Genomic DNA, 27,936 nt, shown 5'->3' on the forward strand with positions numbered 1-27,936 from the left:
ATTTCCTAAGCTTGGCAAGAAAAAAAAAAAAAAAAAAGACTGTATCAGAGCCACTTAGCTGTGCCCTGCCCCCAGCCCTCCACCTGTGCCAGAAAGCCAGGACGGTGTCATCCCAGAGGGCCTTCAGTGGATAAACATAACAGCAGAGCCCCTGGTAATGCACAGCATTACATAAACAGTGCGGGAGATCCCAGTTGCTAGGTGCTGGAATCCCCGAAGCCCTTGATGGGAAAGAGCAGCCCCGCTCTCTGGCAGCAGTGTGAACTCCTAAACGCTGTCACATCACTGACGGATCCGATGAAATTTGTTCTTGTTTCAAGGATTTCCGTCTTAATAAAGGAGTATAGCCTTGGTGTGCTTTGGGATGTGGAGTTGGCATTTGATTTTCAGACCTAAATCCCACTCTATAGATTAGTGATATCCTGGTTGGGTGTAGGAGGCGGGGGTGGGGGGCACACTTCAAAATCCTGGGACATTTCTTCCATGTATACTAACAGGTCCTTTGCATGGAACACTTTACTCCAAACACCTTCAGTTAAGAAACATTTTTACACAAGCGATTGCACTGCAGTCTAGCCCGTAGCTCGGGGATCACCATCCGGAGCAGGCAGGTATGCGTTTGCTCCTCAGCAATCGTGGTAAGAGCTAAACAAAGCTGCTTGGGGTGGTGTGATCTCCCAGCTCCATGCATGAGGGCAGATGTGTCACAGCCTCCATGATGGGTTAAAAAAAAAAGTCCCACCTTGCCCTGGTTGTAAGAATAACTACCACGACAGTAGGAAAGGTCCCAGTGGTTCCTCAAAGAAGCAAACCACATCTATCTATGTGCTCTGGTGGTTGGATTATGTAAAAAAAAAAAAACACAACAACAACATGTGTAGTACGTGTGTATGCATGTTTATGTGTGTATATGTGTGCGTAGGATGCACATGTATGTTCATGGAGGTCCAAAGTTGACAGTAGGTCTGTTCCTGGATCACTCCTCCCTTTATCTGCTGAGGCAGGGTTTCTTGATGAATCCAGAACTCAATGATTCCAGCTAGTCTAAATTGCCCTGGTAACTCCCTCTGTCTGTGTCTGGTGCCGGTATGATGGGTCATTTTCTTAGATGTGTATCCTGGGGATCTGAACTCTGGTCTTCACATTTGTACAGTATCAACTCAGCCATCTCCCCAGCCCCCAGAGTCCATCTGTAAATGTAATCCAATCCACAGGAAGCTTGATGTCAACTTAGTCTGCAATTTAAATAAATTGTTTTTCCTGCCTCTCCAATACACAATGTCCTTTAAACAGAAGAGTCTGCACCAGAACGAGTTCAATCCTCCGAGGAATACTCAGGGGCTCAGTTCACTGTCATGCAGTTGTTAAAACAAAACCTTGTGATAAGCCCGATGTTCCGTTGCTCCACGTCCTGTCTGATGACGGACATCTCCTGAAAGTTGATCTGAACGTCCCAGAGAAAGCGGCCCTGGAAGTGTCTTTGTGGCTGAGCCTGGCCGCTGCTCTGCCTCTCCTCTGGGTGTGAATGGGATTCGTGTGGTGTTTTCTTTTCTGAACCCTGCTGCTTTAAAGGCTTGGTGTTTGCTCCCAGAGTGAGCATCCCCTGAGCTGGTGGCATGTCTGGGCTAAGGGCAGCCCTTTGTTTCTCCGGGTGACTAGATTTGCCATGTGTTACAGGCCAGCTCCACCCATGGCCTTCCTCTTTTGGCACAGTGAAAACACACACAGGCCAAGCAGAGTGTCCGAGGTCCCAAGGCCTCACGCTTGGGAAAATCACAACACTCCAACTGGCAGGCATGGCAACAGAGCAAGGGCTGTGGGTTTATCTAAGTGTGCTGTAGCATGGTACACTTAGCCCTGTAGCATGGGGCTCGTCGGGATCTGGTGGATATGTGCAGACAGCCCATAACCAGGCCTACCTAGGTAAGGTATGAACCATCGCCACCATAGTCTTCTGAGGCCACCAGAACATCTCCATGACCAGTGAAAGCAGCTGAATGGAAGGCGTGGGCAGCAGTACAGCACATCGGGAGAGGTAGACTTCTATTTTTAAAATAATTTTTAGCTCCTTCAAAGGGAATCTCTGAAATACTGACTGAGTACATACCAACCACACATACACAAAAACCAAGACAATCTTTTAAAAAATACATTGAAAAAAGTCATTGATTGACAAAGGGGCCAACTGCTGACATTATAACATCCGAGTGTTTTTTTTTTTTTTAACTGCAATGAAAATAAAAAATACACACGAAGAAACAGAAACACTTGTCATGGTCCAAAGAAACAAAACAAACAAACAAAAACAAAACAAAACAAAAAACAAACAAACAAACAAAAAAACAAACCAGAAAATGCCCCTGAAACATGTTCTCAACATACAAGGCAAAAATTCTCAACTATGGCCTCCTATATGTTCAAAGTTCTAATGAAACTATCTAAAAGAACAAATAAAGACCAATAAAATAATAGGTGAGAAAATGAGACTATCAGTAAAGAGAAATTATATTTGAAGGGCTCAATGTGAACCAGGTAGCTGAAAAATAAAATAATTGAAATGAAAGATTCACTCATGAATCCCATGGGGTCAAAAATCAAACCTCACCATTGAAGGAAGAGGGGTCACCAGAGACCCAGCAGAAGAAAGCAAACACTGTTGACCAAAGAGCACGACAGGCCATTGTAAAATACCAGCAAGGCAAGACTAGTCCCTGAACTTGTAAGGAGAATATATTGTAGGTAGTCTTATTACAAAATTGAGAGGGATGGGTCACAGACACACTCATCAGTTTGACTGTGGAAATCATTTTACCACACATAGATATAGATGAAAACCACAAATTGTATACCTTGAATATATACAGTTTGTGTTCTTAAACATCTCTCGAGGTGAAAAGGGGTTGTAAAGAAGCAATCAGCTTCTTCCAAGAATGAAGAGAAAAACAAAACAAACAAACAAACAAAAAACCAAGAATGGAGAGAAATCAGCAGTACCGAGGCACCTACTGGACATCACGAAGCAGACCAATATGCATTTCAGGAGTCCCAGAAAGAGAACAGTGGCAGGGGTGGGAGTGGAGTGCTGAATGCAAACATATCTGAAGAAATAATAGCTCAAATCTTCCAGAATTTGATGAATGATAAGAATTAACACAAATTCAAGAATCTCACAAATGTTGAGTAAGATGAAAACGAAAGAAACAGAGAAAACAAGGAATTGTTACGGAACTGGGGACTAATCCAGGGTCTTTCATATCCTCCACAGCTACCCTACCACCAGAACTCTAAAGCCTGAGGAGAGCAGCATTCCTTCACAGAGAAGGGAATCATCAATTAACAACCAGTTTCTCATCGGAAGCCATCGGTGTCAGAAGTAGCCTGGACAGTATACTTGAAGAACTGAAAGGGGGAAAAATTATCTTCCGGGAATTCTATAACCAGCTGTTGCATGAATTACCCTGGGAGATGTGAAGAACTGTTTACTCCTCCCACACACAGCAGATCAGAGGAAGGAGTCCACCCGAGTCTAGTTTAGGGACCCAACCAGTTCACTGAGGTTTCTCGAAGGAGTGTGGGTAACTTGAGCAATTCCCCGTGCATTGGGCATGCAGTTTCACTTTCAGGGTCTCCTCTCTCCCAGCAACTGTTCTCGGCTTGTATGGCCCCAGGGAGGGGCCACCTGAGACTGGGAACTTTTAAGCCTCCAGCTTCCCTCCTAATGAAACACCACCAGAAAAAAAAAATCTTGAAAATTGATAGAAATCAATACATTTAGAATTGAAGTCTGATGGCATTCTCTGGCATCAGACCTATCCTGATATAAATGCTAAGAGTGTGTCCAGTTGGGTGAAAGGACGCAGACGGGTCAAAACTGCAGAGGAACAAAGTCTCCTGGTAAAGGTGAGTATGCAAATAAGCAGAAAACAAGGGCCAATCCATTTCTGGCTTGCAACACTGCCAATCATTTAGTTCTTGATTGCGAGAACACCACCACACAGAATAATTGCAAGCCTATGCTAGGTGGGTGAGGGAGCAAGCCGGGAACACGGAGACGGGCTGTTCAGCAACGTCACTGTGTAAAGGAATTTGCTGCGCAGGTAGAGGCGTCCCATGCTGTCAACAGAGGCTTTTGGGTCCAATGGAACGTTTCGTGATTTTCTTTAATGTATGCTACAAAGGGGATTTACTCCTGCTTTAAACTTGATCCTTGTCAGAAGTGAAATTCTGGCTTCCAAAGCAGAAGCAAGTACCAGCCAGAGACTCCTGCCTCCACACGTCGCTTCTCCACGCCGCAGAACTGGCGTGTGCACGAGCACTCACCCATGATGCAACTACTGACTTTACACAGTGGGGGCCATTTTCTCGGTGCAAGGACCCCGTGTGATGTGATGAGCGGAGGTCCCAAGATTGCTTACCTGGGCGGCAGTGTCAGGTTGTCTAGTGAAACTACAGCTGTGGGTGTTGTAATGCTGTTGAAGCCAGCATTCCTTGACTCATTGTTGATGGTTTTCTTACCTCCAGGACGTGCGTCACTTTGTTGTTTTAATGGTGTCTATTCCCTTCTTGAATTCTCTGTTCAGAACTTGGGCAGTTTTCCTGAGTTCAGAGGATGCCTCTCTGCACTCATTCAGACTTGCCAAGGTTCCTTGGCATCTCTTTTTTGAATGTTTTAGTTGTTATAAACCTTCCTTTTCTGGTGTTTTTGTTTGTTTGTTTTGGTGTTTTGATTTGTTTTTCTGAGGTTCCATAGTTCTCGTACCTGCATTTGGTGAAGTACCCGCCTCCTCCAGTTTTATATGGTGGCTGTCATGGGGAGAATTCCATCTACAGATGTATGCTAGGATGGCACGTGGGAAGCTTCTGTTCGTTTGAGATCTGGGTAGGTGAGTCCACACAGCTTCTGTTCAGGCTCTTCTGCTATCTCAAGACGAGGAGCATCTGAAAATATCTCAACAGCCTAGGATGCAGGAACCTATGGCCGTCTCATCATGGCGTGCATGGTTCCCAGGCATGTGGAGAGTAGCAAATCTCGCTGGGTGGAGTGTTGCCTCCTGTTTAAGAAAGGGATGCCCTAGGCTCTCAAGCACTCCGGATCACCTAATCTCCCTCCATCACATACACACCCAGTGGCATGCAGTCCTTTCCATGCTGGAGGACAGCTGCCATGACAGCAGGTTGATCTCCTTTGGCTGCATGCAGCTTCTTCTCTGCAGGGCAAGATTGGTGGCAACTGAAGCCGGGACACTGGGTGGGTTCTGCTGCAGCTGTCAAGGTTGCTTTTGCTGGGCCTGGTTTCTCAGGGCCAACATCTACACGTGTAGTTCTGTGGTAGGGGGCAAGGCCACAGCCAGCTGCCCCTACATCACAATGTGCCTGGACAGTCCCGGGATAGCTGGGGGCTCTGCAGGGAAGGGTGTGGCGTGGGTCCCTTCAGGGTAGTGCAAGCTGGGACCATAAGGACCTGTTCTGCAGCTACTGAGGTTGTATGTAAGAGTAGTATTAGAATGTTGACTCCTTCCTTCCCCTCTGGGAGAAAGACTCTGGGTTCAGGTCGTTTCTGGGTAATCAGAGCAGCAGGACGGAGGCTCCTTTCCTACAGTGTTAGCCATCCAAAGTGTGAATGACCCAAGGCATCCCCCGTCACTTGCCCGCTGCACAGCTGCACCCTCCTCTGACAGGAGGATACAATTCAGCGGCGCACTCCTGCTGCTGCTTCTTTTTGCTCAGGGGAGGGTGTTGGGCTCAAGTCCTGCTCTGTTCTCACTAACCTTCAATTCAAAATCCCCTTTGAATTTAAAGCACAAATCCACAGAGAACCTTGACTGAGACGGTTTTATCTTCAGCTGCATTCGTTCCGAACTCTGTGGACTTTTATTTGACAAAGACGCGCGGGGGTGTTGATTTTAAGATGGTAGGATGCCGAGGCTGCCCGCCCCTTGGCCGTGCCCTGCTGGATTACTGATTTGAACACAGATATCTCCTGTTGTTCATGCCAGGCAAGGGAGTGTCTTCAGAGCTCACCCCTGTCTCAGCGTGAGCGTGGGCAGCCTCATTTACAAATACCCTGGACAGAGCGCACGGAGAACACTGGGTGATCATCTGAGGACTCACCCTAGTACTAAGATTTGCCCGGCTTGCTTTCACTGACCAGCTGCTGAGTGTAAGACACCTGGGAAGAAGGGGCAGGCACGTGATATGTCCTGCCCACAGTTCTCCATGTCTACAGATGTTGACCACCTGAATGCACAGCTGAGGCTGGAGGTGAGCTTGCTCTAGACACTGTGCAGCCTGAGCCCTGCCTGTGACTCCGATTAATCACATCACACTTGCACAAACGTAGCAGAGGTGCTTTTAAGGACTTTGATTTTTTTTTTTCTTTATGTGGTCAGATCCCCAAACTACAAACCTTTCAGGATGACACTCTAGTCTCTGACTTGCTTTTCACTGGTAACCAGTGGTGCTCAGATCCTTCTGGGTGAAAAGCAGCCCACCTCCTGGAGGAACCACAAGAAAGCATCCAGATGGGAGCAGCAGAGCAGGCCAAAGCCCCCATGTCCCCTCCGCCTCTCACTGTAGAACCTTCCAGAACTCCTGTTTCATTTCTTCTACTGTGAGGAAGTCGGGCCGCTCTGTCCTCCCTCTATCCATTCTTCCCTTTTCTATTTAGGAATTCCTCACAGTAACATTACAACCAAGTCTGCTTAGGAGATAGATACCTGTTCTGAGCCTGAGCCGCAGGAGGCGAGCCTGTGGGTGGAGTGCTGCCCCTAATGGCAGGTGAGAGAAGGACAGGAGCTGGGTGCTGGAAGGCTCAAGCTCTGACCTGCTCTCTGGAGTTCTAGACCTTGCTGGAATCTCAGTGCCTAAATGCCTTCGCATGCAACTCAAACTCAAGACCAACTCACTTCAGTCTAGTGAAGCTGACATTCAAACCGGATTTCGGAACTGTGTGGTACTCTCAGGACATTGCGGGTTCTGGAAGGGCAGGTGGGAGTTAATTAAAGGGGACTTTCACTTTTCTGGTTCCTTGACCAATTGTTGCTGGGTAGGGGAGGCATTCCAGCCATTCCATTCCTGCCTCAAGCTCTGGAATCCTCAGGGAAGAGAGCCCAGAGAAGCCCAGTCGAGGCATTGTTTTGTGAGCACTTGTCCTTGCTGACCCATTCATTGGCTGTGAACTCACTCTTCCCTGAGGTGTTAGACGCTACCTCCATGCTACCTCAGTCGGGATCCAGCAGGGCCTGCTGACCTCTGCAGCAGAGACAAGGAGACTGTGGTCCCTTCTACTCCAACCGCATTCAGTCACTTGGTTTTAAAGGGTTTCTCAGAGGTGAGGCAGAGAAGGCGGGACAGGATGGAAAGCAGTACCCGCACACTAACAGGAATAGAGTCTCTCCACCAGCCCCTGGCCTTCCTGCCCTGGACAGAGAACGGCCAATGGGTGGGTACCTTCAGAGACCCTGTTGCCATCCTCTAACTCCATGAATTTCTTCAAGGCTGAATGCCTGAAATCAATGTCGTTTTATGATTACGACTCTGTGAAATCCACATATCCAAGGGCTCGTTATGAAAGCAGATTGCGCTAAACTAAGAACTGCTTTTCCAGATGTGGCTTGTGCAGGAAACCGTTGATAAGAGCAGCCCCATTGCGCCCACTGCCCGCCAGGAGCTCACAAGACACCTGGTAACACCCACATCTGCTCCTCTGGGCAATCAGTTCTCTCCCCACCCCTGTGCCAGACCTGGGATCGGACTCCACAGACACCTAACTCCCAGTGAAAGCAGTTGAGCTGCCCTGACACATCCCCACCGATGTCTCTGCTGTGATAGCTGAGAGAGGTGAAATGGAAGATTCTAGAAATTGGGAACTTTGTAAATAATAGCTAAGGGCCGATGTTACGTTTCCAATTCTTGCTATCTTTTCCCTCAAATGTAGGTTGCACTCAAGTTTTAGAATGGTTGAGATCATGCGTGGATTTATGGCAGCTACCTGAACATCTGTGCAGGAGCAGATAGATCTGTTTCTGCCTTAGAGTCCTCCTCTTCTGAGGCTGTGTTAGAATCTATTTCATAGGCATGTTAACTGCACTAAAATCCGTCACAGAGAACCTTTGGAGTACTAGCTACACACAGAACAAAACAAAACCTTACATCCTGCAGTCAGGATCAGCTGTCATCTCCAGGCTCATCTGTCATCTCCAAGACTGGCATCTCCGGGATCTGATCACTGTCCATCTGGGTAGGTGGTCCTCACAGTGTCCCCGTGTGGAGATCTAGAGGTCCCCAGGAACCAAGATTTCCCTGGTGGCTAGTGCCTGAGGGTTCAAATTAGGTGTGTGAGAGATATGGTCAAAGAGCAGAAATAAGTGAATGTGAAGAGCAGAGTGGTGTTTTGTAATCTTCAGAAACTTGTCAGAGTAGAATAACCATGATAATCAGAAAGGTTCTTAAAACAGCCCTACCCCCCCTTTTTTATTTTACCATATTTGCATACCTGTGTGCACCTCCCCTGAAGCACTAGTGCGTACACACACACACACACACACACACACACGTGTGTGCACATGTACACTCACTCACACATGCACACACACTCATGCACAAATACATGCAAACACACAGACACAGACAGACAGACAGACAGACACACACACACACACACACACACACACACTTCTATTACAAACCTGGTCGGTTAATAGACTGATGTCAGCAATAGACCAAGAATTCAGCTATTTTCTTCTAAGAGAGGTGTTCGGAGGCTAATAAGATTCTCCTCACTAATTTCTTTTCTTTTGAAAAGTGCACAGTTTTGATTGCATTATTTAGTTAAACAAACAATGGGCTTTTTGTTATTACTGTTAAATGAATCAAAATAAATATTTAAAATCTGTTTCCGTATCTAATATGGTAAATAGGACAGCTAGAATTCACGTAAAGTACTGGTCTGTAGGATCCTCAGCTCTTTCCATTACTCCATGGGGCATGGGGAGAGGCCCAGTGTGTGACCTCAGGGGAGACACCAAAGTCAGAGGCTCCAGTCCTGTCACTGTCCTTCATCCTTGTGCCCCTCTTCAGGTGTGGGAAGGGCAGGTGAAGTCTGAGGAACCTGTACTGGCTGGGCAGGAGAAGATTAGGTTGTATGGAGGCTAGAAACTTCCAGGCCTAGGCCTAGGGATAAATAGAACAGAGTTAGAAATACTCTAGGCTCAGCCCAAACCATGTATTTGTAAAACTTGGGTATGTCTCTCATCTTTCCCCCCCATCTGAAGAAGTAAAAATAATATTTACCATAACCTAAACTCAGAAAAACAAACATAGTAGGTACTCATTTATAAGTGGATATTAATCATAGAGTACAGGATAAGCATACAACAATCCACAGACCCAAAGAAGCTAAGGAACAAGGAGGAATGCTTGAATTTCACTTAGTAGAGGAAATAGCCAATCAATGACTGGCCCAGCTTGAGACCCATGCATGAGAGGTAGCCCACCCTGACACTGTTAATGATACTCGGCTATACTTGCAGAGAGGGGCCTAGCATAACTGTCATCAGAGGCTTCACCCAGCAACTGAAGGAAACAGATGCAGAGACCCACAGCGTGAAAGAGGAGGAAGGACCGAAGGAGTCAGAGAGGTCAAGAACACCACAAGAAATCCTACAGAATCAACTAATAGAGGCCCACAGAGGCTGAACTGCTGACCAGAGAGCATGCACGGGACAGACCTAGGCCCCCTGCACATATGTAACAGTTGTGCAGCTCGAGCTTCGTATGAGACTCCTAAGGAGGGAGCAGGGGCTGTCTCTGCCTCTGTCACCTGTCTTTGGATCTCTTTCCCCTAACTACGCTGCCTTGTCTAGCCACAATAGGAGAAGATAATGCACTGAGTCCTATATCCGTGGATGGGAGGCCTCCCCTTTTCTGAGGAGAAAGAGAGGACTGGAGGGTGGGAGGTGAGGGTGAAGGTACTGAGAAGAGAGGAGGGAAGGGAAGCTATGATCAGGATTCACTGGAATACAGCGAGGAGCTTGAGTCAGGCTTTGAGACACATCAGAGCAGACACACGCAGTCACTGTGAGCCTGATCCTCCTCTGGCTGTGTGACTGAACCCACACTCAGAGGCCATGATACCTCTGCAGTGTTGCAGAGATGTAATGTGATACAATGTCATGCCTGCAACACTCTAACTCTTGAACTGGCTCCTCCTCATGTCCGTGGTGCTCTGCAGGCATGCCCCCTGCATCTGTCTCCCTGGTGCTCCACAGTCTCCTGTGGACAGTGGGACTGAACGCTGCCAACATTACAGGGGTTCTTATTGAGCATCAGTTCTGGGGTGACATACAGATGGAGGTTTAATGAAGAGCTGCAGTGAGATAATGTCAACAGACAGACAGGGAGGTGGCATGTGGGCCCACAATTCTCTTCAGAGATGGAGAATAATAATAAGGCCAATCCTCCATAATCTAGCCCCACATTTACTCATTTTTGCTTTCAACACACGTCTCCTGAGTTTTTCTTCACAGACACTCAATCCCGTCCTCATCAACATCACTATTCTGGCTAGCATCTAGAAGTCATCGGTACAGCTCCAAGATCTGGACCTGGCTCTGCCCTCCAGCCGGCCATGGCCTGGCTCTACACTGGCTGGGGACACTCTGGCAAGGGTAGCCAGGAACTGCTGGAGTGACCCACAAACCTACACTATCACAGAGCTAGGTTCTGAGTTTGCGTTGCTGCCTAGAGCAGCTGCCCATGGCCAGGAGACTTCTCCTCTACCTCCTAGTCTCCAGTACCTCATTTATGAACGGCAACTGTGAAAATTTGCTCCAGCACAGCCAGGGTACATGCTCAAACTGCCCAGCGAACACTGCCGGCCTGAGATAAAAAGGTATTTGTGTGTGGCTGGAAAGTGACCGTGTCGGCCACAATGTGTGCTTTGAGGGGGACTGTGGCTCAGGTTCTTCCATTTCTTTTAACTGCCCAGGTTTAGTTCATAGTTGTCAATTCAGTCAACTTCTGCACACAACATCTCATCAGCAACGCCTGGAGAACTACTGCTCTGGGCCAGGAAAAAGGACTCCACACAGCACAGAAGCACAGAATGTGTCAGACAGCCGTGTGGGCTTATGGCAGAGTGGCTAGGATGCTCCCGGGTGCCAGGAGCATGATTCCCTGAGACAGTAGGTAACTCACTCTCCAACCTGGGAACCTCCAGATTCATAAAGCCTGCTTTGTTCTGCTTCACCAATGAACCCCAGGCCTCCCTTGGTTCTTCTCTTCCTCCCCAGTGCACAGCCGTATCGATCTCCCTCTGGACAAAGTCTCACTGATGCTGAGTTTCAAACCTGGGACAAATAAGTGGCTGAGGTGCCTATTTAACATATCAAAGCAGGCCTGGCTGGCAGGTTCTCCCTGCAATCCCTCAGTCCCTCCTTTACAGGGCCCTTCTAGCTGGAATACTCCACCCGTACCCTAAACTTCTCCAGCCTAGGGGTCTGGCTGCCCTTCCTCCAGTTGCTCCTCCTGATACTTGGTTCCCTGTCTCCTTTTTGTCTACTCACCTTTCGGCCTCCTGGCTACTGCCCCTGGTTTCCCTCTTTTCCCTCTCTTCCCCTTCCCTCCCCCCTCACATGGCTCAGGGTCATGTCTACTCTAGACTCTTCCAGATGTCCCCACCTCTGGCTATGCTCTACCATATCTCCTCCACCATACCTAGGAGCAGTCATGGCCTTTCCTTTTATTTCTTTTTTCATTCAACTGGAACTCAACAAAGCAAGCTGAGGTGGCTCATGGTACTGTCACATACTAGGTCAGGGCTTTCCCAGGGATCAGGCAGGAGGAGCACAGAGCAGGGACCCATCTCACCTTTTCCCAAGCTAAATGCCCCCTTGCCATCTCCTGCAGTTCTGCAGGCTTCCCTGAGCTCACCTGCATAGACTCCTGTGCTATCCATGGGGGTGGGGTGGGGATGGGGGCTTTAATTGGGATATGGAGAGAAGGAGTAAGGCCACTGGCCTCCAAGATTTGAGCCTGGAGAGTTCCTCTCTCACCAGAGCCCTTGGCAATTTCCGGTTCTCTTTCCCCAGGTGGACCATATTCAGGTGATCAGAAACCTTGATACACATGTGTTTGTGCTAGTATGATGCCCAGCATGACAACCTGAAATCAGCAGGAAAGTGTGTTTTCATATTTAACACACACACACACACACACACACACACACACACACACACACACACACATTCATACACAGGGCTGGAAGCTTCAGAATTTATAACTCAATATATGCAGAAACATGGTGGAAAGAATACCTGGAGAAACCCGCTTTGAAAATGGGGGGCAGTGACCTCAGTGCTGGGTAGAGGGGCTATCCCGACAGCCTCACCCACTGCCATGGCCTGGGGCTGACAGGGGCAGGCCCTCAGGCTGGGTGGAGATGTTTGTTGGACACTGTAGGTTGCTATAGCAACTGGGAGCACATCATTCCTGTCTCAAGGGAAAGACACAGAGCGGCCTCTCACTCAGATGCTGTGGGAGTGGTGGTTGTGCACTGATGATCCACGCCCTCTGCTGGGTCACCAGGGGCATGATGCTTGTGAGCTCATCCGAAGGCACCTTCACATGGTGTAATGGGAAAACAGCCCCAGCAAGAGCTTTTCATCAAATCATCAAAGATGAAAAATCGACATAAGGAAGTTTGGTAAGATCAAATCTTATGCATGTCTTTCTTCGGAGAAGAACACAGGACATAATTCTGTACCATGCATGCAGACAGCCATGTTCACCCATTCACACAAGGGTGAACTTGTGAATGTGCATGCCAACACGTATGTGCATACCGACACTCATGGTCACACATCAGACATGCAGACACTCGTGTCCACAGCTGCACAGGCATGCAGCACATGTTCACATGCAGACACCCACATCCACAGTCGCCCATGCATATACACATTCAGGCACATGTTCTCAAATGCACATGCCTGCAGCCATCATGATCACATGTGCACATGTACATGCAGACCCATGTTCAAATGCACATGTTCCAGCAGACATCCGAGTTCACATATGCATACACACGCACACCACGGCCAACACTGGACATCGAGGAAGGAAGGGTCAACCGCAGGAACCTCCCACCTGCCGCATCTGCTCAGAAGTCCAAGTGAAGTCCCGTGGCTGCACATAGCACAAGGGCAGGGGTGACAGCGGGATCACCACATTTACAACTCGGCTTGGGCCAAGTCTGGCTACAACCCCACCTTCTCCTCAGGTTGTCATCCTAGAAAGATGGAGCCGGGTGAAGAGCTGTCTCAGTGAACCAACTACATCCTGAATGGAGATTACCTCTGGAATCACAGGCTCAGGAGCTGTGACCTGAGGCCTGAGGCGCATGGACTAATCTCCAGGTGCGTGCAGTGAGAGCTGGTTAGGAAGGAAGTTACGGGACCAGAGCAGGCAGGAAGACTGAAGAACAATGCTCCTGTTGTGTTCAGTGACCTAGGTCACCCTGCACCTTTCACTCCAAACACACTGGGGACCACTGTGCCCCATTTGGAGGCAGACCTAGAGTCACTCTCCAGGCCTCTGGAAATTCTCTAGGCACTGAGTGACCCACGTGGCCCAGTGATGTCTTTATTTCACCCCACATTCTTCCTCGGCATTCTCACCTCTGTGAACGGCCTCACTGCCTGCTCCACATTCCACAAGCCTCCGTCTGTCATCCTGACTCAGAGACTTCACAGAGAGAGCCACTCCATTCTCTGTGACCCTGGGATGCTGCTACGACTCAGCCCCTACCCCAGGCATGTCTCTGGACTGGCACTCAGAGCGCCTGCACCCCTTGTGTATAGCCCACAAGCAGGAGAAGACATTGAGCCCCTTTGAGCGTGGTCACATGAGTTACAGGACATAAAAGCTAGGAGCAGGACACAGACAGAGCTTCCAGAGAAGCAAGCCAATTCCAACAGCAAACTAAGAGACAAAACCAGACTGCCATGAGCTGAGAACCCGGACCCTGCCATTCCTAATCTTTAGAATTCTGTTACACAATACAGCGAGTGCATTTTTTATTTGCTTGAGCCAACCTAACTGTTGTTTCTATTATGACATAGGATGATGTGACATCTGATGAACCTTTTACCAATGTTCTCAGATGTCTCTTGCAAAAGGTACTCATAAAAGAAGAGTTATGCTCAAGGTTCAAAGACTCAATCATGCCACACTTACACAGAGTAAGACTCTACTAGGAAGGCTACCTTGCCCCGTCATTGGCTGTTTCATTCCTCTAAACACCACCTACCCAACTCCAATCCATCCCATACAATATCTGTCTCCTACTTGTGCCTACAATGGTCATTCTTGCACAACACCATTCTTAGTGAGACATTTTCTTTCCCAGAGAATAAAATTTACAGACGGCATTTCCCCTCTGTCTCTATAGCTAGGGATTACAAAGTGGGCGGTGCTCATGTTCCTCTTAAGCACACGAGCTGGCCCTATCTGTCCTCATCAAGGCTAGTAAGGTGGAGGCAGGTGAAGGTTCAGAAGCTGCAGCTGGGCTGAAGGTCAGGGTTCGGACACAGCAAGCCGGCTTTGCTGATGCAGAGGCTAAAGTTGACCGTAAGCCCATTGCTGGCTCGGCACCCACAGCACCCCAGAGACAACCTGTCTCCCAGTTTGAGTGCGGCTTTGGGACCTTGGGCAAGGCTTGTTTCTGCTCTTCTAATGTACCCAAAGCACCTATTCCTTGTAAGACATAACTTTCTCCTTAGAATTACAATTTAACTCGTAGACTCGAAACTTGACGGCCAGCCTGCATATTTCCTCAGCCCCCATGCCTAAGTCCTATCCCCCTTTTCCAGCACTCACCAGTCCTCCACAGGTCTCCCTCCTTGATTCTGTTTATTTCTATCCCATCTACGATGACCTTGCCAAGGCTGAAACAGATCTTAGGAAAGCCCGAGGAGATGGTGCGGCACATGGAATGCCAGGCACGTTGGGCTTTTGTGACAAGAATCTCGGTGTCTGAATAGCACTCTGCTGAGGCGCACACAGCAAATGCATCTTCATGTCCTCACCTCTGGCAAGTATGTAGGTAGCATCAGCTATCAAAAACTCAGAAGCACATTGGAGCCGCATGCTCTTAAAAGTCACAGTACAGAGAAAGAAGCATCTCAAGGGAGACGAGCCTGTGGGCTATTTGATAATCCAATTAACGAGAAAGGGTTAATCATCTCAATACATTGGGCAAAGAGCCAATTCTTTTTTGCTGACTCAACAAGTAAAATATTGACATCAAATTCAATTAATCGCAAAATAAAGATCACAGTCAACCGTGCAAACTACCCTGGTCAGAGCCCAGGAAGTGCATTGATGTCACTTAGCTACATAGGAAAGAACTCATATTGGGTTTCCTAGTTAAAAAGCAGCCACAGAGGCTCACACTCTGTCACAAGGCATTTCTTTATACAAAGGAAAGGTCTCTAAACCACGCCATTAAAATCAATTTTGGTCATGCCTGCTGGAGGCAAAATCGAACTACCATTCTGTCCTCTCTACAGACGCTTTCATCCTGTGGCGAGCCAGGCAGGGGCTGTGACAGGAACACAGAGGGACAGCGTCTCAGAGGCTTGACACTTAACCAGCCAAAAAGGTTCTTCCTCTCTTTGGATGCTGTTGTGTTCCACACCATTTCAGAAGCACTGCGTCGTATATCGTAATTTTCCTGACTTTCGGTTACTCTCTACTCTTGTACCTAAATTTGCATGCTAGTTTCTGTCCTTTTTCTTCAAGAGAACCTCCAAAATGATGTGAGAGGCATCTCTATGGGTGCTGGGGGAGAGCTGGCTCTGCCTGCAGTGTCAAAATTGCCACTGAAGCCCTGATCCCCAGGGCGGCGGCCTCTGCAGCCACCTGGAAGTGCTCAGAGCTGGCAGAGCTCGTGAGAGTAACCTCTTGATGGAGTAGTGTCTCTCTGCCATGAAACAATGCACTGGTGGCCATCCAGCTCAGCCCTCTTCAGTCCCCTGCACCCTGCCAGGTCAGCAGCTCTGGCCTGAAGAACTAGGGGATGGGAGCATTCATTACTTGAGCCATTCATTACTATATCAGCCTGATTCACCTGAGACACTGGCCTGATTGGTTCTGACAGCCCTGCAGGGAACGTTATCACCTCTTCAACTCTAGAGACAAATGAGGCACACCCATACCCAGGTGACAAGAGGGGAGACACTTTCCACCTCCTAGCACAGGGTTAACTGGCCATCTGTGGAGAGCTCCTGTCTGCAGAAATCAAGATATGACATTGAGAAGCCATTATAGCACCAATATTTTCCTGGAATAGAGAGGTCAGAGGAGGTAACAGCGTGAGAAGGGGGCTACAGATGATGGCGACATCTGCCCCACGAAAATCTTGCATATGCTGAAACTCATAAACCTCCCCAGTGTGGACTTCCTGTTTAAGAAGGATTGGAATCTTCAGAATCTTGACTTGTGGGCATTTTAGTCACAAAACGGTCCACAAGTACTATTTTCTAGGGTAAGGCACTGGGAGTCCCTGGCTGTCCAGACTCTGGATGCAGATGAAGGAGATTCCACCTTGGGGATAACTGTGACGCCCCTGGTGTCAGAGCATCTGTGAAGGCACAGGGTTCTGTACAAAGCCGGGAGTAGGCGCTTCAGCCAGCCTTCTCATGTATTTTTGCACTGAGGCATCTGGCTAAGAGAAGCGACGTCAGCTGACTTCAAAAGCCCCACAGCATGGCTTCAGTCCCTGTCCTCGGGTCTGGGCCCCGTGCTCACACTTCAGTAGCAGGCCTATCGTCTTTCTTCACAAGTGAGTAGAGCAGAGGCAGAGGCCAGGGCTGGCCATACCCTATCAGGTGTCTCCTGTCTGCCAACTGAGCATGAATGGCTTTCAGATTCCTTTCATGTGACTCCCTGTCAGGGGCCCACCTTGGGCTCACATCCTCTGGACTATGAGTCGCCCTTCTTACAAACAGATGGGATGGGGACTCCACTCAGGTCGTGGCCATGATATCAAAATGAATATGAGCTCTGTGCGCAGCCAGCTCAGGAGAGAGTGAAGCAATTGGGATCCTGAGCCAAGGGCTGGAGTCTGTTTGGCCCATTTCCACCCAGGAACAGCCCTACACTTCCAGGCAGGATGGGACTGTGTCTGACGACATTCTGAAGACCCCAGGAGAACGGCACGGAGCAGCTGACAGTCCCTCTGTGCCAGAAGATTCATAACAAAAGTATGCCAAGACTGCTCGTGAGTTTGTTTCTGCTAGCAACACCCTAGGCTCAGGGAGCGAAGGGCAGGTGCATATGGCTGGCTCGTGCGGGAAGCAGCTGGGGCTGGTTTGAGGCTCTGACCCTGTAACAACAGTTCAGGTGGGGCTTGGCGCTGGGTGATGCTGACTCTGGATGCTGAGGACACTGTGTCCACCCCGCTCACTGCCCTTCCCTGTCCTGCATTCCCCCCGCCTTGTGTGGGTGACACATTAAAACTCCCTGAGCAGCAGCTTCCCAGATCAAATCAGTTCACAGCTCTGTCCGATAACTCTGGACTCCACAATGTCACCTGGCATTGAGCTGCCAGAGTCAAGCCGGGACCCTCCATTGTTGTGTTATTTTCCTGGCAAATGCCCCAGACTGTACACACAGGAATTTCCAGTTTCTGTAACAATATCGTCCTGCTCAGACATGGGCTGGGCTGCCAGGGCGACAGAAAGACAAAGCTTGCTTTCTTTCCCTTCTCACCAATGGGGATTTGGGTGAGAGTCTACACACACACACACACACACACACACACACACACACACACACACAGAGTTGCCTGTGGCTGCCAGGTCAGCCCAGTTCCTGGAAGGAGAGAGAAGGCTTTCGTAGGGTCCATTGTTACCATTCCTACAGGTGCTGGTGTTAGGCAGCCTTTTGTCATCATGGTAGAATACCTGACACAGACAGGAAAGGGAGGAAGGGCTTGTTTTGCCTCCTGATTTCAGAACTTTCAGGCTGTGGTCATGGGGCTCAGTTGCTTCTGGACCTGCTCAAGGCAGAGACATGGTGGGGATGGCATGGTGGGGAGGCTGCTCACCTTAGGGCCACCAGGAAGCAAGGACAGGGGACTAGGTGTGGGAAGCAGAGGAAGCCTTGAGTGTGTGAGCTCCCGAGTGAATGCGTGCTGCTGACACAAACACGGCTGAGACAAGGACCATACCCTCAGCCCCAGGGCGTGTGGCAAGGCCTTCCTGAGAAATCCTGTGGATATTGGTAGTGTGTTCGGAAAACGTCCACCATAGCTCTCTCTTTAACTCCAGCTCATTTACAGCCTGAACTGCTCCCTTACAGAGACTGCTCCTACTGACATTAGCTAAGCCTGCCTCCTCCTGTCCAGGGCATACTGTAAACCACGCCTCCTTGTTTATCTGCAGGTAATAACTCTGCCTCCTTCTTCAGCTGTGTGAGATAACTGTTCAACTCTCCACAACGAACACACGGAGCTCCTGGGATGCTGTGGATTCTCACAGCCTTTCTATGTGTCTGTCCTGTCATCATTCCCTTGCCACTCTCGTGTGGTCTGGCTTCTGCACCAGCCTCTCCTAGGACACATGGCTCCAGCAGAAAACATGGAGTGGGAGGAGGGGATTCATCAGGGAGGCAAGCCCAGAAAGATCTACCACCCAGAGAGCTGTGGGACCTCCATAAACATACACACACACAAACACACACACGCAGACATACCACACTACAATTCTGTAAATATATACACAGAACACAGAACCCCAAAGGCAGGGTAGATATGCCTGTGTGTACACACAGGGACCCCTTGACCAGAGTCCCTGACCTGCTGCCTTCTCTGGCTACTGTCTCCTGTTTTGCCCCATCCTAGGAAGGGGAAGTACTTACTGAGGCCCCACACCTGACAGGGGAGAGGGCCCATGCATTTACTAGCAACCGGTGCCCTTGTTCTGTGCTGTGGTTCCCCAGAAAGCCATCCCGTCTCAGTGTATAACTTGCTTCCCAGCCAGTGTTCAAACCAGAGGCCAGGAACAGATGCCCCTCCATCTTCACACGCCCGTCTGCCTGTCTCCCGTGTACACAGGGTCCACCCTCCTGCTCTGGCCTGGCTGCCATCTGCTGGGCCTGGTTGCTCTGGCTCACCTGGACCGCATCTTAGACTCTTACCTCTGTTCCCATCCATGCACGCCCTCTTCATGCAGCAGCCCTGATCTTGCCACAGACACTGAAGCTGAGGGTTTGTTTTGATTCAGGGAGTCCACAAACACAACCATTCTGACACAGTCTTAGCCAATTGAAAGTCTTTATTCCAGCCAGCTGGGACGACACTCAGGCATTCGGGGCCCAAGTGTAGATCTGAGCATTTCAAGCAGGGGGCTTTTAAAGGAAAAAAAAAAAAATCTCGGGGTCTTGCTAGGCAGCTGCGCAGGAGGTTTCCCATAAGCAAGAAGCTTAACAGAAGGCAAGATAAGTTAGCTGGGGCATCTTGACCTTTGGTTATTAGAAAAGAAGTTGGGTGATTTTCCATCGAGGACGTCAAATTCTACTCAAACCTAAAATGGCATCAGTAAGACTACAAGATGGAGGAACCTCTGCACTGTCTTTCCCTGCCACAGTTTCTCCCCCTAGAGAACTGTCCATAACATTCAGTGCCTCATTTGTTCTTATCAGAAGCGCCCTTGGTCTAACTGAGCACAGACTCGGTGCCTGCATTACCCAGTGCCCATCCAGCTTGAACTCCATTATCCCTGGTGCTCTGTTATCCATCTGCAGCCTGCCTTCTCAGTTCACAACAGTTCCCCAGACGCCACTGAAGCTTGCCAGAAATAGAGGGAAATGGTTGGCCTAGCAAGAGAACAGAGCTCCTCACCCGTGTCCAGGAGAGGAGCAGAAATCCCAGCAAAAATGAACATTTAAGACTCTTCTTCCACACTAGCGATAAACTTGCAGTTTTTTTCAGCAGACTTACCAGAAACCTCATGTACAGGAAACGGGTTTGTAGTAAACCCCTGTTCAGCCCTAGAGACTCCTGGTTTCACCTTATCCAGTGATAATTCCACCCAAAGCATCTCTAGGGAAGGAGCCCGAGAAAATTCTTCTTGGCAGCTCTGTGAGGTGCAACTTGTGGGTCACCATATCAGTATATATGGATAAAGACACTTAAGAGCTACTCTCGCTTGAGGAGGCCATTTTTTCACTCTTTCTGCCTCCTCCCCTGATCTTAACCTTCTTGGTTAAGCTTGTATTAAGATATCTTCAATAAAATTTCTAACTCTGCTTCAAACCAGCTAGGTCTGAAATTATTTTCTGCATTGAAGCTATGGAGCCCAGCAAAAATGTCAAAGGACACCAGGAAAAGATGCCCAGGAACCACCTGCAACAGCAACGCAAGGGTGGGCCATACTTCAGGGGCCAGCATCACTGAGCACAGATTGGAAGATGTCACCATGAGAACAGGGACGTGTCTACTCTGACATATTCATCAAGAACTTTCGAGGTGAACAATCGGATCAATATTGAACAGCTCCAGCCCAGGACATCATTCCCTCTGGGGCAAGGTTAGTATATGCTCAAATGAGGTCATTCATTATACAAGCTGGGATGAAAAAGCCTTTGAGAAGCTTTGGGGACTTTTTCTCTCTTTCCCCCTTTAGTATTGCTGCATGTAACATATATTAACATACATTAACATACATGCATACTTTATAGTGACAAGAAAGTCATATCTGTTGCCATGAAATTCTTCCTTGGAACACTGTTTAAGTAGCGTTCTTAAATTATGCATGCATCTGGCCCCAAACTAGAGGCTAGCTGATTTCTCTCTGCCAAAGAGAATGCACACATATGAACTGAACCTGACTTTAGTCTCTCGTGTGTGAATCAGTGTACCTCATTCAGAGCTCTGGGAGACTCTGGTTATCTCACAGGGAACGTGCACAAATAACGACTGATATGCGCCAAGTGTGATGTCATACTTCTGAGATCCCAGCCCTCTTCAGGCTGAGGCAAGGGGATCATAAACTTTGAGGTCAGCCAGGGTTAAAATGCATGATGCCATCTGTACAAAATAATAATAAGAATAAAAAAGAATTATTTAGGCAAAAAGTTGGTGGCAAAGCTGCCTTTAGTAGAATGGGTCTGTCGTTACCTTCCTCTGGGCTTAGATCTCTCTTAGATCATCCCTCACTCTCTCACAAGTAAACACAGTTGAGTAAGCATTCTGCTCCCTCCTTCTCCCACTCGTTCCCCTGAAAGCCCTTCCCCTATATCTCCATATCCTTACAGAACAACAAGCATGTGGGCCTAAGAGGCTTTTATGAATCGCTGCCCACAGCATGCCTCACCCTTCCTGTCGACCTAATAGCCCTTGGAGCTTTAACTCATGCTGTCTGAATGTCCTTCTAAGCGGATTAGATGGGCTATGGGGACATCATTAAATACTGTACATGCCTGACACATCTATCAAGGCCATGAAGCAGTAACTAGGCCATAATCTCTCCCCTTGCAAAGGGGAGCTGTGTGCGTATGTGTGTTTTCAGACAGGCTCTCTCCATGTACCTCTGGTGGCTGCCTTAGAATACACTGTGTACACTAGGCTGGACCCATATGTCTCTGCTTCCCAAGCACTGAACCTGGCCACTACACCTAGCTGAGGTAAGCATTTTCAACATAGAACTTTACACTTCATCTAAACTACATCAAACATGTAAAGTCAACCTGACAACTGTTGAACTGTTCAGGCTCACATCAGTGCGAGCCTTGGGTCACATTCACCAGTGACATCCTTTGATCTTTAATCAAAGAAACAAGTATCAATGTTTAGAAGAAAGTCAGGGGAACTGAATTATAGAACTCACTGGTTTTAAGTGCAGTCTGTTTCCCATGGTTTCCCTTGCTTGGGAACCTTTTAGAGATGGAAACAGATGGATTCATGGGTGAAAGGTGTGAGGTCTAGAGCCATCATCCTGGCTGGTGGAGATGGAGGTGAGAGTCCCAGAGGGTCTCACATCACAGAAGGCAGGGGATCCTACACAACAAAACATACTGAGTTGACCTTCCAAATTTAAAACAAAAACAAACAAAAATAAAAAAGAACTGAGTTTTCATCTTCAAAGCATAAAATCCACCACCTAAAGATGTACAAGCCAGGATTTTGTTCTATTCATTGTTGGATACTCGTCGCTGTCTCTCTCCAGACTTATCATCCCAAAGACCAACCGCTGTAAGCAATGACTCCACCACTCTCTCCTGAGGATTGCCAAGTTAATCTGCCCCCTGGATTTGAGTTGTCTCACAGTCGAGAATTAGAATCATCAATTCTCCCATGTGTGTGTCTAAATGCTCACTCAGATCTTAAACTTTAGTCTTCGGTATGGCTGAAGAGAACTCAGTGACAACCTCTGTGAGAACCTGTTGTGTGTTAGTTACAGGCCTTTTGTCCACTGCTGACTTCCCGCCTCTAGGACTATTATGAATAATGCAGCTGTGAAGATTCAAGCATAGTTTCTGCATGGGCATGGTTTTTTTGTTTGTGTGTCCTATGGTACTGTGTCCTTCCATTTGCAGATAATTCTGACTCAGAGACTACCAGGAAACTGTGGGGTCATCTTGCTTGTACATAGATTAGCTTGTTGTTGGACTCAGACTTGAGTGTGTTAAAGAAAGTGAAGGTGGACCCATGCCTGGAGAACCCCGAGCAAAGCCAGGAAGCCTCAGTCCACCATTGACAAGGGTGAGTTTCCAGCTTCCTGAAACTTGGAGTTACACAACTGGGGACTTTCCAAAGTGCCCTGATAAACCAGACAGCCACGTGACTTCTCAGCCAAACTCGAGATCTGTGCCATCCCATAATGCCTCCCTCTCATGATCCCTCAGGACAGCCACCAGCCACTTCTGACTGGAGCTGCCCAATTCATGCTGTGAGCTATGCCTTAGTTTACCTTTTTAGATACAGCACCGCAGCCATGTGCTTCGCCTCTCATGCAAAGCCTGTGTGTACCACAGAGACCGAGCTTAAGAAAGAGCCATCAAGTCCCCAAAGAGAAGGCATCTAAGCATAACAGCATAGTGGAGTCCCTGTAGAGGTGTTCCATCCAGGAGGGCGCCAAGGGGCATCCTCACGTGCTCCACTTGCAGGAGAGATACATGGAGATCCTGACTGTAGGTGTGAGGCGACTGGCCACTTTACGTTCCTGGCTCACCTAGCGATAGACAAGGTCTCAATTAGGGTTTCTATTGCTGTGATAAAACACATGTCTAAACGCCATCTGTGGGGGAGAGGGAAGGGCTCTTTTAGCTCACAGTTTGTAGTTTATTAGCAAGGTAAGTCAGGGAAGGGACTCAGGCAGCTCTAAAACTGGAGGCAGGAGCTGATGCAGACTATGGAGGGGTGCTGCTTACTGGCTTGCTCCCCATGGCTCTTCCTGAATTGCTGGTTTGTTTTCTTACACACCACAGGACCACCTGGCCAGGTGTGGAAAATTCCCAAATGGGCTGGCTCCTCCCAATCAATCATCAACCATGAAAATGCCCCACAGACTTACCTACAGGTCAGCTCTAGGGAGGTATTTTCTCAAATGTGAATTCTCCCTCCCAGATGACCCTAGCTTGTGTCAAGTTGTCATAAAAAGTAGCCAGCATGGACAGTAACATGGAACCGTCAGCCAAATAAACCCCTTCCTCCTGTGTGGCTTTTGGTCAGAATTTTTTTTATCAAAGCAATGAAAATGAAGTGAGGACTGTAGTGAAATTGGTGCCAGAGCAGAGCACCACACACTCCACAAACTACCAGTCCTATTGCTGGATATAAGCCCAAAGAAACAGTGCCCACAGCCAACAGAAATCTCCACAAGCTCACAGACAGCTATTAACAATAGTCCCCAAACAGAAACCACCCAGCGCCCACCTGTGTGCTGGTAAATTGTGATATATCTGTGTCACTGGCCCATAACGACTGCGGAAACAGTGCACAGCCACAGTCACACCAACCACACGATGCACAACAAAGGCAAATGTGTTTTTAAACACACAAACTTCTAGTGAGCAGTTGGACCCTTTATACATGTTGCCTTCCTGAGACCCGCAGGAAAACATGCTCTGGTGATTCATTATGTCTGAAGCTGAGAACAAAGAGGTGTAAAGGGGCTACATTGGGATTTAACTGTAACGGCTTCACTGAAGTCAGGGATTGTGAAAGTGTGGCCAGAAGCCAGTGTCATTTAAACCAGAGCTCTTCCACCAGGGCAGGTGCAGGCCTGCTGCGGCTGACCGCAGGCAGAACGGAGGGAGGGCGTGAGCATGGGAGGGCTTGCTTACACGCTCGTCTTTGACAGATATGTAATTCTGCAACCCCTTGTTTGCGGTTCTCTAATCTCTCTGCTTTAAACACAGGGAGAAGCAGAGGCGGTTACTCCAGCTGCAGAGTCCATTCGGAGATGCAGGCTGCCCTCCCACGGGGGATCCTGGAACAAATGTGCGTGTCCCGTGGTTGCCACGTCTCCCCAGGGACTTCTAACCAGACACAAGGTGGAGCCTGCAAAACCGTAAGCCTCCTTGCCCTGCTTCCTTTTTCCCCACAGCACAGAGAAGTTGCTTTTATCTGAAGAGCTCTCATCTCCCTGGGCAGGGCGTAGGTTTTCGGGACACCACGGCCATTCTCAGAGCCAGTCGGGGCCACTTGCTGAAGCTGGCATGGCAGAAATGCCAACTGATGGGCAGGAGCACGTGCCTCCACCCGTGGGGCAGGACACCCTCTGTCCCCCTCTCATGTCCTCCAGGCATGGCAGAGTCGGTCACATTCCTAAACACACACACACACACACACACACACACACACACACACACACACACACAAACCTTTAAAAACAAAAGAGAACCAGCAGCATGGGACTGCATGAGGCTCCTACCCCCGCGCCAAGACTCAGGTCTCTTTCTCAAGGTTCACCTGTATACTCGCTTGGCTGGTATCGCCAGAGAGGCCATGCACCCCATGCCCCAGATCAGTTCGAGCTAGGTCTATTTTCTGTTCTGTCGCTAACCTCAATTCCACCTCTCTCATGCTGCAACCTCCATCCTCGTGGCACCACCTCCTTCTCCAGGAGGGTGCCCATTGCATCATCTTGACTCCTCAAGGTCGCTGACTTTATGGGGAAATTCTAGAACCCCATGCCTCCAAGTTTTGGTGAAGCTTGAGCCCAATTGTGAAAACCTGTTTCCTCGAATTCCCTGAAGTTTCCCAGCTCAGAACTCTGGAGCAAGTGTGTGGCCACCAGCTTGCCCGGGGCAAAGGGAGCAATAGCTGGATCCAGTCAAGCATGGGAAGCCATCTGAAGAGGAGGTGGTGGCCTTCTTCCAGCTCTGTGAAGCCTTCTGGGAAGACTGTGTGCATTGTTCACCACAGCCCTATACAATGGAGAGCCCTGGGCCTGGAGATGCTGAAAGAAGATCCCCAGCCCAGTCCCTGACTGGCTCCTCAAGAAGACGTTGCCAGCCTCCACTTCTTCCTGCTGAGCTATTTATCTTGGCACCTTCAGCCTTACCTGTCACACCTCCTTTTGTGCAAAGCCCCTCGAGGTCCCCTGAGCAGAATGGGCCATTATCCGTGATCTCTCTGATAACGTGACTTGTTCAAGTAGAAAGACAACCTCTGAAACGCAAAGTTCACAAGCCATTCATTGCTTAAACTTTGAGGCTGTCATTAATCACAGGGTATTGAGTAACGCCAAGAAAACAGCCCACTTGCAAACTAAGCTGAAGAGTTGGCGTAACTAATACTTAACTAGAGGTTTACTAGTAAGAGTTTTATAAAAATGTTCCAATAGTGTCTGCGGGAGACCGGGACAGCATAATGTTGGGCCGAGGTGGGATCTGCTGAGCCTGAGCTAAAGTCAGGCCTCTCTTCCTGGTTCTGTCAAGTGGGCTGATGATCCTACTTCCCAGGAGACCCTCAGGGATCCAGAGCATTTTAAGGCTTTAGCAGATGGAAGGCAGGGCAACAAATGAGTTTGGAATAGTCACGATTCTCAGGAGGTGGTGGAGACCATTAAGAGAGCAATTCCTCAATCTTTTCTTCAGGACAAGCCCAGTGACAGCGCCTGATCCTGTTCCCCAAATAAGGAGCAGAAAAATAATGGTTCGTTCATGACCCAATCTCTCCTTTGATCTTTAGACCCTTCCCCTGAGCCAATGCGGGCTGTATGAAGGCCTGACACACTAGTTCAGGAAGCTCACAGGGAACATCCTAACTGTCCCCCGACACTCTAAGTGCAGGTTCCCATGGAAGGGGTCCTGCTGAGGACAGGGAGAAAAACGTCAAAGACGGAGGCAGACGACAGCCTGGTGACCACTTCCTAGGTACAGTCAGCCGAGGCACTTTACAGAGTGGCCCAAATAAAGCCAAAAGAAAAGGCAGTGGACTTTCAGTGGAATCTGGGATGGCACAGCAAGTACACCCCAGAGCCCGTGCTCGGCCCACACATCCACACTGAGGCCGGGGCGGCCCCCGACCCTGCGCTGGAGCTGCCTCGGCAGCAGCTCAGAGGAGGTCATGCAGAGCACCCACCCTTTCCTGGGCACTTCACTCGAACAGTCAAGTTTGACGGTGAATGATGTCAAGAGAAAGTGCAGGGATCCAAGGAAAGTTTCACAGTAGCTAGTTTTGCATCAACTTCACATAAGGAAGGATCATCTCGAAAGAAGGAGTTTTCATTGAGGAAATGTCTCCACAGGACTGCCTTGTAGGCAGGTCTACAGAGCGTTCTTTGACATTTATGACTAATGGGAGAGGGCCTAGCCTACAATGGGTGGTGCCACCGTTGGACTGGTGGTCCTGGGGTGTTATGTGGAAGTGCGAGTAAAATTAAACCCTTTCCTCCGAAAGTTGCCTTTGGTCATTGTGTTTTATCAAAGCAGCAGGAATCCCAACTAAGCCGGTCTAGGAGGAAATTTCCACATGAGTTTTGAGGGCAATTAGAGACCACAAGATGCCCGAGAATTGGTCCATTCCTTGAGCAATGAATGCACACAGCAGCACACACTCCACAAGGCCTCAGGACAGCCGGTGGCAAGAGAGACAGAAGGGCGCATCTCTGCCTCACATATCTACAGTTCCAGGATTCCAGCACCATGCAAGGCTGCAGTACAGGGCATGAGGCAGGGACAGCTATACTGAGGGAATCAATGAACAGGAGAAGGAAAGACGATAAGGAATGGTGTCTTTGCAAAAGTAGACCGGAAGGGAATGGGCCCCGAGTGGCCAGGAGGTAGTCCGAGAACTGCTCAGATGGTGGGGTCTCGGCATTGACAAATGAAGGCACCAATAGGACCCCTCTGCCTTGTGTGATGAATCCCACTATTGAGGTTCTATGAGCCCCTTGGCATTCAGGGCTGAAAGTGTGCCACGTGAGGGGCTGATCCCTCAGTACTTTTCTATTGCTATGACAAGATAGCATGACCAAGAAAACCTATCAAAGAAAGAGTTCTTTGGAGTGCATGGTTCTGCAGGGTTAGAGTCTATGATGGCCCAGCAAAGGCAGCAGACAGCAAGTTCAGTGGCTGGAAGAGCTGAGAGCTCGCATCTTAAAACTCAAGCAGGAAACAGAGCTAACAAATTGAGAAAGGCACATGGCTTCAAATCTTAAAGCCCGCCCCCCTGTGACATACTTCCTCGTGCGAGGTCACACCTCCCAAACCTACCCAAACAGCGCCACCAACTAATGACCAAATAGTCAAATGCCTGATGCTCTGGGCAATATCTCATTACACCAAAACCCTCATCAAGTAGGCACAAGCAGGAAGTAGACAGCTTGCCAGCTTTCCCTAACAGCCTCTGCAGTGTGAGAATGCAGCAAGGAGCCCTTGGCTGCCAGCATGTCAACTGTAGAGTCAAATTGTGGTTTTGGAAATTAC

At 48.8% G+C, this 27,936-nt stretch overlaps 1 long non-coding RNA gene across 7 annotated transcripts in view; it reads right to left on the reverse strand.

The window, feature by feature from the left end:
* The window catches only part of LOC110552575 (uncharacterized), a 32,170-nt gene extending 17,004 nt beyond the window's left edge, over positions 1-15,166 (reverse strand). For 6 of the 7 annotated variants that reach the window (XR_009587929.1, XR_002476654.2, XR_009587928.1 and 3 more), the window contains exons 1-2: positions 14,875-15,166; positions 8,152-8,315 (exon numbers count right to left, since the gene is read on the reverse strand). This is a non-coding gene — a long non-coding RNA (uncharacterized LOC110552575). The remainder of the gene's footprint in view (positions 1-8,151; positions 8,316-14,874) is intronic. The other variant, XR_009587927.1, reaches the window with a different exon arrangement.
* Between the last annotated feature and the right edge of the window lie 12,770 nt (positions 15,167-27,936).

The sequence above is a fragment of the Meriones unguiculatus genome, chromosome 20 (assembly GCF_030254825.1).
Source record: "Meriones unguiculatus strain TT.TT164.6M chromosome 20, Bangor_MerUng_6.1, whole genome shotgun sequence".
In the NCBI taxonomy this organism is placed as follows: Eukaryota; Metazoa; Chordata; class Mammalia; order Rodentia; family Muridae; genus Meriones; species Meriones unguiculatus.